The sequence below is a fragment of the Choloepus didactylus genome (genome assembly GCF_015220235.1).
Source record: "Choloepus didactylus isolate mChoDid1 chromosome 11 unlocalized genomic scaffold, mChoDid1.pri SUPER_11_unloc3, whole genome shotgun sequence".
Taxonomy (NCBI): Eukaryota; Metazoa; Chordata; class Mammalia; order Pilosa; family Megalonychidae; genus Choloepus; species Choloepus didactylus.
The window spans coordinates 2,942,360-2,957,282 of record NW_023637580.1 but is presented as its reverse complement, the minus strand read 5'-3'; the positions used below and the strand labels follow the sequence as shown (position 1 = coordinate 2,957,282).

General features: G+C 38.0%; 1 pseudogene; it reads right to left on the bottom strand.

Moving 5' to 3' along the window:
- Positions 1 to 8,896: 8,896 nt before the first annotated feature.
- LOC119524661 lies at positions 8,897 to 10,848 on the bottom strand (annotated as a pseudogene).
- Positions 10,849 to 14,923: the final 4,075 nt, after the last annotated feature.

The following is a 14,923-nucleotide window of genomic DNA, read 5'->3' as shown; positions in this document are numbered from 1 at the left end:
AATTTTTGTGTGGGGTATGAGGTAGGGGTCCTCTTTCACTTCTTGAGATATGGCTTTACGGTTCTCCCAAAACCATTTGTTGAAGAGACTCTTAGGTCACACTTCGGTGGATATGGGGGCTTTATAAAAAATCAGTTGACCATAGATCTGTGGCTCTACTTCTGAATTCTCAGTTTGATTCCATTGATCAATATGTCTATCTTTGTGCCAATACCATGCTGTTTTGACTGTCGTGGCTTTACAGTAATCTTCAAAGTCAGGGAGTGTAAGTCCTTCCACTTCCTTTTTCTTTTTTAGAAAGTTTTTAGCAATTCAAGGCATCTTCCCCTTCTAAATAAATTTGATTACAAGTTTTTCCAAGTTTGCAAAGCAGGTTGTTGGAATTTTGATTGGAATCACATTGAATCTGAAAATGAGTTTGTGTAGTATTGACATCTTAATGATATTTAGCCTTCCTATCCATGAACACGGAATATTTTCCCATCATTTTAGGTCTCATTCTATTTCTTTTAGTAAAGTTATGCAATTTTCTATGCATAGGTCTTTTACATCCTTGGTTAAGTTTATTCCTAGGTAGTTGATTTTTTTTAGTTGCTAATGAGAAAAGAATCTTTTTCCTCAGTGTCTCTTCAGTTGGGTCATTTCTACTGTATAGGAACATTACTGACTTATGTGCATCTATCTTGTATCCTGCTACTTTGCTAAATTTGTTTTTTATCTCAAGTTGCTGTGTCATTGTTTTCTCAGGGTTTTCCAAATATAAGAACACATCATCTGCAAATAATAACAGCTTTACTTCTTCCTTTTTAATCTGGATGCCTTTTATTTCTTTGTCTTGCTGGATTGCCCTGGCTAGCACTTCCAGCACAATGTTGAATAACAGTGCTGACAGCGGGCATCCTTGTCTTGTTCCTGATCTTAGAGGAAAGGCTTTCAGTCTCTTGCCATTCAGTACTATGCTGGTTGTGGGTTTTTCATATATGCCTTTTATCATATTGAGGAAGTTTCCTTCAATTCATACCTATTGAAGTGTTTTTATCAGGATGCTGGGTTTTGTCAAATGCTTTTTCAACATCTATTGAGATGATCATTTGATTTTTCCCTTTTGATTTGTTAATGTGTTGCATTACATTGATCTTCTTATGTTGAACCATACTTGCATGCTTGGAATAAACCCCATTTGGTCATGGTGTATGATTTTTTAAGTGTCTCTGGATTTGATTTGCAAGTATTTTGTTGAGAATTTTTGCCTTTATATTCATGTGGGAGATTGGCCTGGAGATTTCATTTCTGGTAATATCTTTATGTCGTTTTGGTATTACAGTGAGGTTAGCTTCATAAAATGAGTTTGGTAGTGTTCCATTTTCTTCAATTTTTTCAAAGAGTTTAAGTAAGATTGGTATCAGTTCTTTTTGGAAAGTTTGGTAGAATTCCACTGTGAAGCCATCTGGACCTGGGCATTTATTTGTTGGAAGCTTTTTGATGACTGATTGGGTCTCTTTAATTGTGATTGGTTTGTTGAGGTCTTCTATTTATTCTCTGGTCAGTCTAGGCTCCTCGTGTGTTTCCAGGAAATTGTCCATTTCCTCTAAATTATCTAGTTCATTGGCAAACAATTGTTTCTAGTATCCACTTACAAATTTTTTAATTTCTTTGGGACCCACAATAATATCACCTCTCTCATTTATTGTTTTGTTTATTTGGGTCTTCTCTCTTTTTGATTTTGTCAGTCTAATTAAGGGCTTGTCAATCTTTTTGATCTTCTCAAAGAACCAAATTTTGGTGTTATTTATTCTATTGTTTTTTGCTGTTCAGCATGTTACTTATTTCTCTTTAATCCTTGTTATTTCTTTTTTTCTACTTGGTTTAGTATTAGTTTGCTGTTCATTTTCTAGCTTCTTCAGTTTTTCCATTAGTTCTTTTATTTCAGCTCTTTCTTCCTTTTTAATGTATGCAATTAGAGCTATAAATTTCCCCCTCAATATCTCCTTTGCTGCATTCCACAAGTTTTGATATGTTGTGCTTTTGTTTTTGTTCATCTCTAGATATTCAGCAATTTCCCTTGCTGTTTCTTCTTTTATCTACTGATTATTTAGGAGTGTGTTGTTTAACCTCCAGATATTTCTGAATGTTCTAAATCTTTGATAGTTATTGACTTCTAATTTTATTCCATTGTGATCACAGAATGTGCTTTGAATAACTTCAATCTTTGTAAATTATTGAGGCTCGTTTTACGACCAAGCATATGATCAATTCTGGAGAAAGTTCCATGAGCTCTAGAGAAGAATGTGTATTCCAGTGATTTGGGATGTAATGCTCCATGTATGTCTGTTAAGTCTAATAATTCATTTATTGCATTGTTTAGGTTTTCAGTTTCCTTATTGCTCCAATATCTGGCTGGTCTATCTATAGGAGAGATGATGTATTGAAGTCTCCCACAAATATTGGGGAAACATGTATTGCTTCCTTCAGTTTTGCCAATGTTTGCCTAATGTACTTTGTTGTGCCTTGATTGAGTTCATGGACATTTATGATTGTTATTTCTTGTTGTTGAATTATCCCTTTCATTAGTATATAGTGACCTTCTTTGTCTCTTATGACATCCTTTCATTTAAAGTCTATTTTGTCTGAGGTTAATAGTGATACTCCTGCTTTCTTTTTGCTGTAGGTGGTATGGAATATATTTTTCCATCCTATCACTTTCAATTTCTTTGAGTCTCTGGATCTAAGATGAGTCCCTTTTAAGCAATATATTGATGATTCATAGTTTTTTAGTCCATTTGCCAATCTATAGCTTTTAATTGGGGAGATTAATCCATTCATATTCAATGTTATTACTGTGAAGGCAGTTCTTGAATCAGCCACCATACCTTTGTTTTTTATTTGTCAGATACATTTTTCCCCCACTCTCTTTATTTCCTTTAAACTTTACCCTTACTAAAACTCTTTAGTTCTGAGCCCTTCACCAGAACTCTCTCCCCTTTCTTTTTTTTTCTGTTGGTAGGGTTGCCTTTAGTATTTATTGCAGGTGAGGTCTCTTGTTAGCAAATTCTCTCAGCATTTGTTTGTCTGTGAAGATTTTAACCTCTCCCTAAAATTTGAAGGAGAGCTCTGCTGGATAAAGAATTCTTGGTTGGCAATTATTCTCTTTCAGAATTTAGATATGTCATACCACTGCCTTCTCACCTTCATGGTGGCTGCTGAGTAGTCAGTACTCACTCTTACATTGTTGCCTTTGTATGTGGTGAATTGCTTCTCTCTTGCTGCTTTCAGAACTTGCTCCTTCTCTTCAGTGTTTGACAGTCAGATCAGAATATATCTCAGAGTCAGTTTATTTTGATTCATTCTATTTGGAGTTTGTTGGGCATCTATGATTTGCTTATTTATGTCATTTAGAAGGGTTGGGAAGTTTTCCCCAACAATGTTTTTGAATACTCTTCCTAGAGCTTTACCCTTCTCTTCCCCTTCTGGAACACCTATGATTCTTATATTTGTGCACTTCATGTTGTCCATCATATCTCTGAGAGCCATTTCAAATTTCTCAATTTTTTCTGCATTCCTTCTTTTTCTTCTTTCACTCTACAAAACTTTTTCTTCAAGTTCACTTATTCTTTCCTCTACTTCATCTAATCTTCTGCTATGGGTTTCCAGAATCTTTTTAATTTGATCAACAGTTTCTTGTATTTCCATAAGCTCCTCTATTTTTTATTTACTCTTGCAAATTCTTCTTTATGCCCTTCTAGGGTCTTCTTGATGTCCTTTATATCCTGAGCCATGATATTTTTGTTTATGATTACTGCTTTGATTAATTGCGCCAAGTTCTGTGTCTCCTCTTGTTTTTGGTTTGGGTGACTGGATTATTGCTATCTTCTGGTTTCTTCATATGCTTTAAAATCTTCTGTTGTTTATTGGCCTCTTGGCATTTGCCTATCTTAATAAGATTCTTTTAGGATATGCAGGCTTATTTAAACAATTATCTATAATTTGACAGAGCTACAGTTTGGTAGAGTGAACTTTCCCTGACCTACCAGTAGATGGTATGCCTGAGCCACCTCTTACCCTCAAGCCAATTCTCCCCAAATTCATCTATGCAGCTAGTGGGGGTCCAAACCTTGTGGAGGTCCAATCAGTGCATGAATTTTCTGTGTGCATTGGGACCATGAGCCCTGTGGGTGGCATGCCCTATGCAGCTTGGCAGGGAAGACAGCTGTAAGACCCAGTACTCCCAGTTGTTCCTGAGGCTGTGGCTGGAATATATTGAGGCTGTAGCATGTATCAAACTGTTCAGCTCAGATTCCCTGAGTCCCTTTCTGCTCTGGGCCCACAAGTCCCTGTGATTGGTATAGGGCTCTTGGCACTTCTGTGTGGCACTCCTGCCTCTGGGCTGTGCACTCTTTGGCCTTCTGCTGAAGAGGATTGTGTGCTGTCACAGGTGAGTGGATTCCCTATGAAAGCTTGTGGCCATGGTGCTGCAAAGGGGGCTCTCCAAGCCTGCTGAAAAGATGGCTGTATGGATCATGGATACTTCCCACTTCCTTGGTCCTCTGCCTGCTGCAGTGTCCCATTCCTGCCTTGGAGGCTGTAAAAATAGCTGTGGGTGTGTGAAGGGCTATAACACACACAAGATACTGAGGTGGGTGCTGGGGCATGAAAGGCACTCCCTGCCATGCTCCACTGCAGCTCCCACTGCCAGCCCCCAGGCTTCTGCTTTCTGGGTTTTCAAACTAACCACCTCCAAACACAGTACCTAGGTTTCTCCCTGCTGTGGTGCAGCTTGGCTGCCATTTCCCCAGCAATCTCAAATGCACATGCTTCTGAATGTAGTCTGTGGGTTTCTTCAAGTGCACAGTCACTGTGGATGTATAAGAACTTGCCCAGCCAGAGGAACACTGGAACAGCTATTCTGGAGCACTTTCTGTCTTTTATCTAGTGTTTTTCATGGAGGAGAATTTTGCTCTTTCTCTCCTAATCTGCCGTCTTGGATCTCCCACCCAACCTTTCACACTCAATTTGTTTTTGTCCTTGGGTCTTAGTTGAGTCTCTTGCAGACAGCATACAGATGGATCCGGTATTTTTAACCCTCCTGCCAGTCTATGTCTTTTTATGGGTTGCTTAATCTATTAACATTTGATGTTATTATTGTAAAGGCAGTACTTTAACCATTTGCCTTTTGAATTTTATCAGTCACATCTTATTTTTTCTCTCTTTTTACTGTATTAGTTACACTTGCTGCTAATCTTCATCTGTACACTGTTCACCAAGACTCCATCTCCTGTATTTTCCTATCTGTGTAGCACTCCCTTTAGTATTTCTTGCAGAGAGGGCTCTTGTTCATGAACTCTCTCAGTGTCTGTTTATGTGTAAATATTTTAAACTCTAATTTTTAAAAATCTTCTTTTACTGTTTTACTGAAATATATTCACATACAATGCAATCATCCATGATGTACAATCCACTGTTCACAGTGCCATCATATAGTTGTGCATTCATCACCACAATCAATGCTTGAACATTTTCCTTACACCAGAAAGAATAAAAATAGTAATAAAAAATAAAATTAAAAAAGAACACCAAATCTTTCCATTCCCCATCCCCACCTATTTTTCATTTAGTTTTAATCCCCATTTTTCTATTCATCCATCCATACATTGGATAAAGGGAGTGTGAGTCACAAGGTTTTCACAATCACACCGTCACCCCATGTAAGCTACATAGTTATACAATTGTCAAGAATCAAGGCTACTGGGTTGCAGCTCAAGAGATATTTCCTTCTAGCTGTTCCAATACACTAAACTCTAAAGAGGGATATCTACATAGTGCATAAAAATACCCTCCAGAGTGACCTCTTGACTCCATTTGAAATCTCTCCACCACTGAAACTTTATTTTGTTTCATTTTGCTTCCCCCTCTTGGTGAAGAAGATTTTCTCAATCCCATGATGCTAGGTCCAGGCTCATCCCCAGGAGTCATATCCTGCATTGCCAGGGATATTTTCACCCCTGGAAGTCAGGTCCCACATAGGGGGAAGTGCAATGAGTTCACCTGCTGAGTTTGCTTAGCTAGAGAGAGAAAGCCACATCTGAGCAACAAAGAAAGAAGTACTCTGGGGGAGAACCTTAGGCACAATTTTAAGTAGGCTTTGCAACAATAAGCTTCATAAGGGCAAGGCCTAAGATCAAGGATTTGGTACACCAAATTCTCAGTCCTCAATGTCTATGAGCACACCAGCAATAACCCAGGTGGAGATGTCCCAACACTTCCTCATTTTCCCCCAGCTCCTTGGTGGGGGGCACATATACGTTTTTATTCTCTGCCCCAGTTACTTTGGGATGTATCACTGTTTCACACTAACCTGTACAAACCTACCAGATTTCACTTCCTATTCAAACTTCCATGTAATTATGATGTTTGAATAAATTGACCACACAAGTTAAATTTTTTTAGTGTGCTATAGAAGATTTATGTCCTGCACCAAATAAACATCTCTTCCCTTGGTCTCACATGGAAGTTGGAGTTTTAAAACACAGTCAGTATTGTCATTTACCCTTTGGCTTGCTTTGCCTTAGTCCCTACCAGATCTGCTTCATTCATATCTCTAATTGAAGTCTGGACTCTTTTTCATCTTTTATAATGGCTGCTGTAGGTTCTAATACTGACATTCATATCTGCTGAGCTCTAGCTCTGAGTTTCAGGTGTCACACAGATACCCAAAATTCCAGAGACTGAGCAGGTTATACAGTAAGGGATCAGCATCTCAGAGTTTGGAGATAGCCATTACAATTCAGGAACAGAATTGACTGCTGTAAGAGTTTACAATCCAGGGACCATTACAATAATTATTTCCCTGTTAGGCTGTGTTCTAAGACTCAATTTTGAGTTTACACATTGTAGTTACTCCATGTTGGTGAGGCAGTATAATGTTTGTCTTTTTGTTTCTGGAGCACTTTGCTCAAAATGCTGCCTACAGGATCCATTCACCTCATTGCATGTCTCACAGCTTCACTCCTTGTAGTTGCTCATCATTCCATTCTGTTCATCAGTCCATGTACCCATTGCAAATCATGAATACTGACTCCATAAACACTAGTGTGCAAATGTCCATTCATGTCCCTGTTCTCAGATCTTCCAAGTATATACCCCATAATGAGGTTGCAGGACCTTATGACACCCACATACTTAGCTTTTTATGGAACCACCATCCTGTCCTCCAGATGGGCTCACCCTTCTGCTACTCCCCCAACAGTAAATAGGTACACCCCTCTCTCCATGTTTTCTCCAGCACTTTTACCCTATTCATATTTTTCCTACAATTTTATAGAGATATATTCACATACCATACCTTCATCCACAGTGTGAAATCAATTGTTCATGGTATCAACATATAGTTGTGCATTTATCATCAGAATTAGCACTTGAATATATTCATTACTGTGAAAAAAATTTTAAAGAATAATAAAAAGATACTGAAAATAACAAAATACAAATGGTACAATATAATAATAAGATAAGACACCACCACCACTACAAAGACTCCCATATCCCTCCCTTATAGTCCCCTCCTATACACATTTAGCTTTGGTATACTGCCTTTGTTACGTTTAATGGAAGCATATTACAATGTCACTGTTGACCATAGACTTCAATTTGCTTTGATTATATTTTTCCCCAATACCATCCCTTTTTCAACACTTTGCATGGTAGACATTCATTTGTTCTCCCATATGTGAAGACATTTTTATATTTATACATTTATTCACAATCATGAACCACTATTGTTTTCACTAAGTTATACAGTCTGTCTTTTATCATCTATCTTTACTTCTGGTGTCATACATGCCTTTAGCCCTCCACTTTCAGCTTTACTCACAGACATCCTTGATCAGTATACTTACAATATTGTGGTACCATCACACTGTATTATGCCATCTATTTCTGGATATATACAATCAATCCTGATGAACATTCTATACTCCTTCAGCATCAAATGTCCTATCTCTACCCTCTTTCTATCTCCTGACAACCTGTGTTCTCAGCTTTAAACTCTCAAATTTGCTCATTAATGTTAGTTCATATTAGTGAGGCCATACAGTATTTGTCCTTTTGTTTCTGGCTAACTTCATTCAACGTAACATCCTGAAGGTTCATCCACCTTATATGTTCCATGACTGTTCTGTCTTACAGCTACATAATATGCCATCATTTGTATATGCCACAGTTTGTTCATCCACTCATCCATTGATGGGCATTTGGGCTGTTTCCATCTCTTGACAATCATGAATAATGCTGCTCTAAACATCAGTTTACAGATGTCTGTTCATGTCTTAACTTTCAGTCCCTCTGAGTATATTATATAACTTCTAATGGAATAGCTGGATCATATGGCAAATCTACACATAGCTTCCCGAAGGAACAACACACTGCCTTCCAGAGAGGCTGTGCTAATCTACGTTCCCTCCAACAGTGTATAAGAGTGCCTCTTTATCCATATCCTCTCCAGCACTTGTAATTTTCTGTTTTTTGGATAATCACCATTCCAGTAGGTGTGAGATGACATCTCATTTTGGTTTTGATTAGCATTTCCCTAATAGCCAGTGAAGCTGAGCATTTTTCATATGTTTTTGAGCCATTTGTATTTCTTCTTCAGAAAAGTATCTGCCAATGTCTTTTTTTTTTCCAATTTTAAGTAGCTTTATTTAAGACATTGCATTTTCCACTTACCACACAGTGCTAATATAAAGTGCAATATTATGTCCTGTTCCTGTGCACATATTTCATAGTCAAGTATTAAGAATGCCCAGGAATTTTGAATAGCAGCTGAACTGCCACAGAATGTGCTACAAATTTTGATCCTTCAATTTTTTTTTACCATGGAACAATGCTAAGTATGCTGATTGATTTACTCAGCCTCTTCAATAGTGGGTCCAGAAGAGGCACCACCAGAAGGAGGAGCTCCACCACCAGGGAAGCCCCCAGGCATTCCACCTGGCCTCCCTCCTGGCATGCCTCCTGCACTCTGGTACAGCTCAGTAATGATGGGGTTGCAGACTTTCTCCAGTTCCTTCTGCTGATGCTCAAATTCTTCCTTTTCTGCAGTCTGATTCTTATCTAGCCAATTGATGATTTCATTGCATTTGTCAAGAATCTTCTGCTTGTCCTCATCATTGATCTTGCCTTGAAGTTCTCATCTTCAACTGTTACTTTCATGTTAAATGTATGGGACTTAAGTGAATTCTTGGAGGATACCTTGTTTCTCTGCTTCTCATCTTCAGCTTTGTGCTTCTTGGCTTCCTGGACCATGTGCTCAATGTCTTCTTTGCTCAAACAACCCTTGTCTATTAGTGATGGTGATCTTGTTCTCTTTCCTATGCTCTTATCCACAGCTGAAACATTGAGGATGCCATTAACATCGATGTCAAAGGTGACATCCATCTGAGGAACACCATGTGGGGGCAGGAGGTATCCTGATGAGTTCAAACTTGCCAAGCAGGTTGTTATTGTTGGTTATAGCATGCTCACTTTCATAAACCTGCATGAGTACACCTGGCTGGTTGTCAGAGTAGGTAGTGAAGGTCTGCATCTGCTTGGTGGGAATTGTAGTATTGCACTTGATGAGGACAGTCATGACTCCACCAGCAGTTTCAATACAAGGGAAAGAGGAGTGACATTTAAGAGCAGCAAATCCTGAACATTTTCAGATTTGTCTCCAGACAGGATGGCTGCCTGAATAGCTGCACCATAAGCAGCAGCCTCATCAGGGTTGATGCTTTTGTTCAGTTCTTTTCCATTGAAGAAGTCCTAGAGGAGTTTCTGAATCTTGGGGATATGAGTAGAACTGCCCACCAGAACAATATCATGGATCTGTGATTTGTCCAGCTTGGCATCCCTAAGGGCTTTCTGCACAGGGTCCAAAGTGCCATGGAACAGGTCAGCATTCAATTCTTCAAACCGGGCATGGGTAATGGAGGTATAGAAGCTGATTCCTTCATATAGAGAATCAATCTCAATACTGGCCTGGGTGCTTGAAGAAAGAGTGTGCTTAGCTCATTCACAAGCAGTACGGAGATGGCAGACAGCTCTCTTGTTCTCACCGATGTCCTCATGCTTGTGCTTGAACTTTGCAATAAAATGGTTTACCATTTGGTTGTCAGAGTCTCTCCACCTACGTATGTGTCTCCAGCTGTTGATTTGACCTCAAAGATTCCATCTTCAATAGTGAGGATTGACACATCAAAAGTGCCACCTCCCAAGTCAAAGATCAGCACATTTCTTTCAGCACCAACCTTTTTGTCTAAGCCATAAGCAATAGCAGCAGTAGTTGGCTCATTGATGATTCTGAGTATGTTGAGGCTGGCAATGGTACCAGTATCTTTGGTGGCCTGATGCTGAGAGTCATTAAAATAAGCTGGCACTGTGACAACAGCATTGGTAACAGTCTTCCCAAGGTAGGCTTTCTGCAATTTCCTTCATTTTCATCAGCACCATACAGGATACCTCCTCTGGATAGAAACTCTTGGTCTCGCCCTTGTATTCTACTTGGGCCTTGGGCCTGCCTGCATCATTCACCACCACAAAAGGCCAATGCTTCATGTCAGACTGGACAACAGCATCATCAATCTATGCCCAATCAGATGATTGCCATAAAAAACCATGTTGGTGGGATTCATTGAAACTCGATTCTTCACAGCATCACCAATCAAACAAATATTCAGTATCAGTAAAGGCCACATAGCTTGGAGTTGTTTGGTTCCCCCAATTGTTGGCAATTATCTCCACTTTTCCATGCTGGAGGACACCCACACATGAGAAGGTGGTGCCAAGATCAATGCCAACTGCAGGTCCCTTAGACATGGTTGCTTGTTGTAGGCCTGGCTCATAAAGAAAAACAGAATCCCTGAAAGCTAGTGCCACATTCAATAAGTGCCCATGTCTTTTGCCCATTTTTTAATTGGGTTGTTTATCTTTCTGTTGAGTTGTAGGATCCCTTTATATATTTGGGATATTAAACCCTTATCTGATATGTGGTTTCCAAATATTGTTTCCCATTGCATAGGCTGCCTTTTTATTTTTCTGACAAAGTCCTTGATATACAAAAGCTTTTAATTTTGAGGAGATCCCATTTATCTATTTCTGTATCTATTGGTTGCTCATGCTTTGGGTGTAAAGTCCAGGAAGCCACCTCCTGTCATTGTATCTTTAACACATTGCCCTACATTTTTTCTAAGAGTCTTATGGTCTTAGTGCTAATGTTTAGGTCTTTGATCCATTTCAAGTTAATAGTTGTATAAGCTTTGAGGTAAGAGTCCTCTTTCATTCTTTTGGGATGAAGAGGCTGCTCTGTCCCAGGTGCATTGGCTTGACTGCCTTATCAAAGATCAATTGTCCATAGATGTGAGGGTCTATTACTGATCACTCAATTCAATTCCATTGTTTGGTGTATCTCTCCTTATGCCAGTACCATGCTGTTTTGACCATTGTAGCTTTGTAATACATTTCAAAGTCAGGTATTATGAGACCTCCCACTTCATTCCTGTTTCTCAAGATATTTTTGGCTATTTGGGGCACATTGCCCTTCCAAATAAATTTGGTTGCTGTTTTTTCTATTTCTGAAAATTAAGTTGCTGGGATTTTAATTGGTGTTGTATTGAATCTAAAAGTCAATTTACGTAGAATTGACATCTTAACTGTATTTACTCTTCCAATCCATGAATGCAGTATGTTCTTCCTTGTTTTTTAAAGGTCTGTTTGATTTCTTTTAGCAGTTTCTTCTAGTTTTCTCTGTATGGGTCTTTTGTGGCCTTGGTTAAGTTTATTCCTGAATACTTGATTCTTTTGGTTGCTACTGTAAATGGAATTTTTATCAGTTTCCTCCTCCTGTTGCACATTACTTGTGTATAGGAACACTGCAGGTTTTTGCATGTTGATCTTGTAGCCTACAACTTTGCTGTATTCACTGATTAGTTCTAGTAGCTTTGCTGCAGATTTTTCTGGATTTTCTGCATACATGATCATATCTGCAACAGTGAAAGTTTTGCTTCTTCCTCTCCAATTTGGATGACTTTTATTTCTTTTTCTTGCCTAATTGCTCTAGCTAGAACTTCCCACACAATTTGAATAATAATGGTGACAGTGGATATCCTTGTCTTGTCCCTGATCTTAGAGGGAAAGCTTTCAGTCTTTCATTATTGAGTATATTAGCAGTGAGTTTTTCATATATTGCTTTATCATATTGAGAAACTTCCCTTCTATTCCTATCCTTTGAAGTGTTTTCATCAACAAAAAATGTTGAATTTCATCAAATGCCTTTTCTGCACTGATTGAGATGATCATGTAGTTTTGCTGCATTGATTTATTGTGGTGTTGTGTATTACATTAATTGATTTTCTTGTGTTAAACCAGCCTTGCATACTGGAATAAATCCCACCTGGTTGTAGTGTATAATTCTTTTAATGTGCTTCTGAATTCAATTTGCAAGTATTTTGTTGAGGATTTTTGCATCTATATTCATTACAGAGATTGGCCTATCGTTTTCCTTTCTTTTTTTGTAGTATCTTTGTCTGATTTTGGTATTAGGGTGATGTTGGCTTCATAAAATGAGATAGGTAACTTTCCCTCCTATTAATTTTTTTGAAGAGTTTGAGCAGGATTGATACTAATTCTTTTCTGTTTATATTTATTTTTAACTATATTTATCAAAAAATTAAAAAATACTATTAAATATTATGTTTGTTTTCTTATTCTTTCTTCAATGCTTGGTAGAATTCACATGTGAAGCCATCTGGTCCTGGGCTATTGTTTTTCGGGAACTTTTTGATGACTGACTCAATTCTTCTTACTTGTAATTATTTTGTTGAGGTTGTCTATTTCTTCTAGAGTCAGTGTTGGTTTTTCTTGCTTTTCTAGGAAGTTGTTCATTTCATCTAAGTTGTCTAGTTGATTAGCATATAGTTACTCATAGGATCTTCTCATTATATCCTTTATTTCTGCAGGGTAAGTAATTATGTCTCCTTTCCCATTTCTGATTGTATTTATTTGCATCTGCTCTCTCTTTTCTCCCTCTCTCTCTCTCACTCTTTGTTAGCCTAGTTTTAGGGGCCATCAATCTTGTTGATTTTCTCAAAGAACCAACTTCCGGTTTTGTTGATTCTCTCCATTTTCCTGTTCTCAATTTCATTTATTTCTGCTCTACTCTTTGTTTTTTGTTTCCTTCTCTTTGCTTTGGGGTTAGTTTTCTGTTCTTTCTCTAGGTTCCTCCAGGTGAACAGTTAATTCCTTGTTTTTTTCTCTCTCATTTATTTATTTTTTAAATTTTATTTGAAAATAAATTCAAAGTTACAGGAACAGTTGCAGAAACATTACAAACCCCATACACAGAACTCCAGCATACCCTGACCCCCTCCTCTGATACCCTGATCCACAAATTTTAACATCCTGTCACACCACCATTTCTTTCTTTCTTTCTCTCCTCCCTCCCTCCCTCTCTCTATCATCCTTCATCTATTGCTGTCTTCTGAACATATGAGAGCTAGCTGCACACAGAATCCTTGAACAAAGCATATAATTCACATATCATTTCCTTGAACAAGAACATTTTTTATGCATTCCCATGAAACACAGCTAAGAGTTTCAAGAAATTCAACTTGACACAAAGCTTACATTTTATATTTCCTTTGTTTTTTCTTATGTCCCAACTGTGTCCCCTTGAGCCTCCTTTCCTCCATCCTCAGATCCCATCCAGGATCATCCTTGGCATATAATTGTCATTTCTATTTAGAATGTCTTTTTTTTTCACTGTGGATACATATATACAGCCTAATCTTTCCATTCCACCCCCTCCCTAGCATACCATTAGTGGGATAATCACATTTAGAATGTTGCAATGCTTATCACCTTCCCACCATCCATTACTAGAAATTTCCCCTTCATCCCAAACAGAAACCCTACACTCATTTCTTACTCCCCATTGCCCCTTTCCCCACTTCTTGGTAACCCCTAGTCTACTTTTCATCTCTTGGTCATTTTCTCTGATACTTCTTTGTGTTTACAGTGGGGGCTAAACTTAACCTCTTAAGTCCAAACAATCTTGTTTTTCTTTGATACCAACTTACACTTCAAAAGACCCATAAAACTATGTTCTATACTCCCACCAATTCCCCACCTTTATGTAATTCTTGTCAACAATTACATATTTTACATTGAGTCCCAAATCACTGATTTATCATTACAGTTTATGTATTTTAGATCCTGTAGGAAGTAAATAGTGGAGTTACAATCAAAAATACAGTAGTATTGGTATTTATATTTGCCATGTGATCTTTACTAGAAATCTTTATTTCTTCATGTGGTTCAGTCAATTGTTAGTATCTCTTCTTTCAGCTTGCTCAATTCCCTTTAGCATTTCTTATAGGTCTGATATACTGGTGATGAAGTCCCTCAGTATTTGATTATCTGGGAATGTTTTCATCTCACCCTTACTTTTCCCTCCAGGTGTTTGTGAATTTTCTGTCTCTGATGGTTATTGACTTCTATTTGTATTCTGTTGTGGTCAGAGAATGTGCTTTGAATAATTCTTTTTTTAAATTTATTGAGGCTTGTTTTATGTCCCAGCATATGGTCCATTCTGGAGAAAGATCTTGATCACTAGAGAAGAATGTGTGTCCTGGTGATTTGGGATGTAATGTTCTATACATATATCTGTTAAATTTCTCTATATCTCTCTTGCTTTTCTTTGTTTCTCTGGCGGTAGGGTTTCCTTTAGTATTTGAAGTAGGGCAGGTCTTTTATTAGTAAAATCTCTCAGCATTTGTTTGTCTGTGAATAATTTAAGCTCTCCCTCAAATTTGAAGGAGAGTTTTGCTGGATAAAGTATTCTTGGTTGGAAATTTTTCTCTCTCAGAATTTTAAATATGTCATGCCACTGCCTTCT